General features: G+C 45.6%; 1 protein-coding gene across 2 annotated transcripts in view; it reads left to right on the plus strand.

The window, feature by feature from the left end:
• The first annotated feature begins 1,304 nt into the window (after positions 1-1,304).
• Positions 1,305-5,113, plus strand: part of LOC145658809 (uncharacterized) — a 13,412-nt gene continuing 9,603 nt past the window's right edge. For both annotated transcript variants that reach the window (XR_014124719.1, XM_081718541.1), the window contains exon 1: positions 1,305-5,113. This exon is cut by the window's right edge and continues 2,558 nt beyond it. The gene's annotated coding sequence lies outside the window, so the exon portion shown is untranslated.

A 5,113-nucleotide genomic window follows, 5' to 3' on the forward strand; every position in this document is an offset into this window, starting at 1 on the left:
TGTTGGATGTGTGTGTGTGTGTGTTTTGCACGTACCTTTCTGTTGTGTGTGTGTGTGTCTGTGTGTGTTTTTCACGTGCCTGTCTATTGTGTGTGTGTTTTGTGCGTCCCTGTCTGTTGTGTTTGTGTTTGTGTGTGTTTTGCACGTGCCTGTCTGCTTTGTTTGCGTGTTTGTTTGTGTGTTTTGCACATGCCTGTCTGTTATATTGTTTGTGTGTGTGCGAGTGTGTGTTGCACGTTCCTGTTTGTAGTGTGTGTGTGTGTTTTGCGCGTGCCTGTTTGTTTTTTGTGTGTGTGTGTGTGTGTGTTGCACGTTCCTGTTTGTAGTGTGTGTGTGTGTGTTTTGCACATGCCTGTCTGTTGTGTGTGTGTGTGTTTTGCATGTACCTGTCTGTTATATTGTGTGTGTTTTGCGTGTGCCTGTCTGTTGTGTGTGTGTGTGTCTGTGTGTGTTTTGCGTGTGGCTGTATATAGTGTGTGTGTATATATGTGTTTTGCGCGTGCCTATCTGTTGTGTGTGCGTGTGTTTTACACGTGCCTGTATATAGTGTGTGTGTATATATGTGTTTTGCACATGCCTGTCTGTTGTGTATGCGTGTGTGTGTGTGTGTGTTTGTTTTGCATGTGCCTGTCTGTTGGATGTTTGTGTGTCTGTGTTTTTCACGTACCTGTCTGTTGTGTGTGTTTTGTACATCCCTGTCTGTTGTGTGTGTGTGTGTGTGTGTGTGTTTTGCGTGTGCCTGTCTGTTGTGTGTGTGTGTGTGTTTTGCACATGCCTGTCTGTTGGATGTGTGTGTCTATCTGTTGAATGTGCATGTTTTGTGTGTGTCTGTTGCATGTGAGTGTTTTGCACATGCCTGTCTGTTGGATGTGTGTGTTGTGCACATGCCTGTCTGTTGGATGTGTGTGTTGTGCACATGCCTGTCTCTTGTATTGTGTGTGTTTTGCGTGTGGCTGTCTCTTGTATTGTGTGTGTGTGTTTTGTGCGTGGCTGTCTCTTGTATTGTGTGTGTTTTGCACGTGCCTGTCTGTTGGATATGTGTGTCTATCTGTTGAATGTGCATGTCTTGTGTGTCTGTTGCATGTGTGTGTTTTGAACATGTCTGTTTGTTGGATGTGTGTGTGTTTATGCGTGCCTATCTGTTGGATGTGTGTGTTGTGCACATGCCTGTCTGTTGTGTGTGTGTGTGTGTGTGTGTTTTAAACGTGCCTGTATATAGTGTGTGTGTGTATGTTTGTGTTTTGCGCGTGCCTATCTGTTGTGTGTGTGTGTGTATGTATGTGTTTTGCGCGTGCCTATCTGTTGTGTGTGCGTGTGTGTGTATGTGTTTTGTGCGTGCCTGTCTGTTGTATGATTGTGTGTTTTGGTCGTGCATATCTGTTTTGTGTGCGTGTGTGTGTGTGTGTGTGTGTGTGTGTTTTGCACGTACCTGTCTGTTGTGTGTGTTTGTGTCTGTGTGTGTTTTTCACGCGCCTGTCTATTGTGTGTGTGTTTTGTGCGTCCCTGTCTGTTGTGTGTGTGTGTGTGTGTGTTTTGCACATGCCTGTCTGTTGAATGTGCATGTTTTGTGTGTGTTTGTTGGATGTGTGTGTTGTGCACATGCCTGTCTGTTGTATTGTGTGTGTTTTGCGTGTGCCTGTCTGATGTGTGTGTGTGTGTGTGTGTTTTGCACGTGCCTGTCTGTTGTGTGTGTGTGTGTGTTGCATGTTCCTGTTTGTAGTGTGTGTGTGTGTGTGTGTGTGTTGCATGTTCCTGTTTGTAGTGTGTGTGTGTGTGTGTGTTTTGTGCGTGCCTGTCTGTTGTGTGCGTGAGTGTGTGTGTGTATGTGTTTTGCGCGTGCTTGTCTGTTGTGTGTTTGTGTGTGTTTTGCGAGTGCCTGCCTATTATGTGTGTGTGTGAGTGATTTGCACTTGCCTGTCTGTTGTATCATTGTGTGTTTTGCGCGTGCCTGTCTGTTGGATGTGTGTGTCTATCTCTTGAATGTGCATGTTTTGTGTGTGTCTGTTGCATGTGTGTGTTGTGCACATGCCTGTCTGTTGTGTGTGCGTGTGTGTGTTTGTGTGTTTTGCATGTGCCTGTCTGTTGGATGTGTGTGTGTGTGTGTTTTGCACGTACCTTTCTGTTGTGTTTGTGTGTCTGTGTGTGTTTTTCACGTGCCTGTCTATTGTGTGTGTGTTTTGTGCGTCCCTGTCTGTTGTGTTTGTGTTTGTGTGTGTTTTGCACGTGCTTGTCTGCTTTGTGTGCGTGTTTGTTTGTGTGTTTTGCACATGCCTGTCTGTTATATTGTTTGTGTGTGTGCGAGTGTGTGTTGCACGTTCCTGTTTGTAGTGTGTGTGTGTGTTTTGCCCGTGCCTGTTTGTTGTTTGTGTGTGTGTGTGTGTGTTGCACGTTCCTGTTTGTAGTGTGTGTTTGTTTTGCACATGCCTGTCTGTTGTGTGTGTGTGTGTGTGTGTGTTTTGCATGTACCTGTCTGTTATATTGTGTGTGTTTTGCGTGTGCCTGTCTGTTGTGTGTGTGTGTGTTTCTGTGTGTGTTTTGCGTGTGGCTGTCTCTTGTATTGTGTGTGTGTTTTGCACGTGCCTGTCTGTTGGATGTGTGTGTCTATCTGTTGAATGTGCATGTTTTGTGTGTGTCTGTTGCATGTCTGTGTTCTGCACATGCCTGTCTGTTGTGTGTGTGTGTGTGTGTGTGTGCGTGTGTGTTTTGCGTGTGCCTGTCTTTTGTGTATGTGTTTGTGTGTGTTTTGCACATGCTTGTCTGTTTTATCTGTCTGTGTATTGCATGTGCCTGTCTATTGGATGTGTGTGCATGTGTGTGTGTGTTTTGCACGTACCTGTCTGTTGTGTGTGTGTGTGTGTGTTTTGCGCAAGCCTGTCTGTTGTATTGTGTGTGTTTTGCATGTGCCTGTCTGTTGTGTGTGTGTGTGTGTGTGCGTGTTTTGCATGTGCCTGTCTGTTGTATTGTGTGTGTTTTGCGTGTGCCTGTCTGTTGTGTGTGTGTGTGTGTTTTGCACGTGCCTGTCTGTTGTGTGTGTGTGTGTTTTGCGCGTGCCTGTTTGTTGTGTGTGTGTGTGTGTGTCTTTGTGTGTTTTGCGTGTGGCTGTCTGTTGGATGTGTGTGTCTATCTGTTGAATGTGCATGTTTTGTGTGTGTCTGTTGCATGTCTGTGTTTTGCACACGCCTGTCTGTTGGATGTGTGTCTTGTGCACATGCCTGTCTGCTGTGTTTGTGTGTGTGTGTGTGTGTGTTTGTGTGTTTTGCAAATGCGTGTCTGTTGTGTGTCTGTTGTGTGTGTGTGTTTTGCATGTGCCTGTCTGTTGGATTTGTGTGTGTGTGTGTTTTACATGTGCCTGTATATAGTGTGTGTGTGTTTGTATGTGTTTTGCGCGTGCCTATCTGTTGTGTGTGCGTGTGTGTGTGTGTATGTGTTATGTGCGTGCCTGTCTGTTGTATGATTGTTTGTTCTGCGCATGCCTGTCTGTTGTGTTTGCGTGTGTGTGTGTGTGTGTGTTTTGCACGTGCCTGTCTGTTGGATGTGTGTTTTTCACGTACCTGTCTGTTGTGTCTTTGTGTGTGTCTGTGTGTGTTTTTCACGTGCCTGTCTATTGTGTGTGTGTTTTGTGTGTCCCTGTCTGTTGTGTGTGTGTGTGTGTTGCACGTTCCTGTTTGTAGTGTGTGTGTGTGTGTGTGTTTTGCCCGTGCCTGTTATATTGTGTATGTGTGTGTGTGTTGCACATTCCTGTTTGTAGTGTGTGTGTGTGTGTGTTTTGTGCGTGCCTGTCTGTTGTGTGTGCGTGTGAGTGTGTGTGTGTGTGTTTTGCACGTGCCTGTCTCTTGGATGTGTGTTTTGCATGTTCCTGTCTGTTGGATGTTTGTGTGTCTGTGTGTTTTTCAGGTACCTGTCTGTTGTGTCTTTGTTTTGCGTGTGCCTGTCTGTTGTGTGTGTGTGTGTGTGTGTTTTACACGTGCCTGTATATAGTGTGTGTGTGTATGTATGTGTTTTGCGCTTGCCTATCTGTTGTGTGTGCGTGTGTGTGTATGTGTTTTGTGCGTGCCTGTCTGTTGTATGATTGTGTGTTTTGCGCATGCCTGTCAGTTGGATGTGTGTTTTGCACATGCCTGTCTGTTGTGTATGCGTGTGTGTGTGTGTGTGTTTGTTTTGCATGTGCCTGTCTGTTGGATGTTTGTGTGTCTGTGTGTTTTTCACGTACCTGTCTGTTGTGTGTGTGTGTGTCTGTGTGTGTTTTTCACATGCCTGTCTATTGTGTGTGTTTTGTGCATCCCTGTCTGTTGTGTGTGTGTGTGTGTGTGTGTGTGTGTGTGTTTTGCGTGTGCCTGTCTGTTGTGTGTGTGTGTGTGTTTTGCACATGCCTGTCTGTTGGATTTGTGTGTCTATCTGTTGAATGTGCATGTTTTGTGTGTGTCTGTTGCATGTGAGTGTTTTGAACATGTCTGTTTGTTGGATGTGTGTGTGTTTATGCGTGCCTATCTGTTGGATGTGTGTGTTGTGCACATGCCTGTCTGTTGTGTGTGTGTGTGTTTTAAACGTGCCTGTATATAGTGTGTGTGTGTATGTATGTGTTTTGCGCTTGCCTATCTGTTGTGTGTGCGTGTGTGTGTATGTGTTTTGTGCGTGCCTGTCTGTTGTATGATTGTGTGTTTTGGTCGTGCCTGTCTGTTTTGTGTGTGTGTGTGTTTGTGTGTGTGTGTGTGTTTTGCACGTACCTGTCTGTTGTGTGTGTGTGTGTGTTTTGCACATGCCTGTCTGTTGAATGTGCATGTTTTGTGTGTGTCTGTTGGATGTGTGTGTTGTGCACATGCCTGTCTGTTGTATTGTGCGTGTTTTGCGTGTGCCTGTCTGATGTGTGTGTGTGTGTGTGTTTTGCACGTGCCTGTCTGTTGTGTGTGTGTGTGTGTGTTGCATGTTCCTGTTTGTAGTGTGTGTGTGTGTGTGTGTGTTTTGTGCGTGCCTGTCTGTTGTGTGCGTGAGTGTGTGTGTGTATGTGTTTTGCGCGTGCTTGTCTGTTGTGTGTTTGTGTGTGTTTTGCGAGTGCCTGCCTATTATGTGTGTGTGTGAGTGATTTGCACTTGCCTGTCTGTTGTATCATTGTGTG

This window comes from Electrophorus electricus, chromosome 1, assembly GCF_041902795.1.
Source record: "Electrophorus electricus isolate QZ-2024a chromosome 1, ASM4190279v1, whole genome shotgun sequence".
Classification (NCBI taxonomy): domain Eukaryota; kingdom Metazoa; phylum Chordata; class Actinopteri; order Gymnotiformes; family Gymnotidae; genus Electrophorus; species Electrophorus electricus.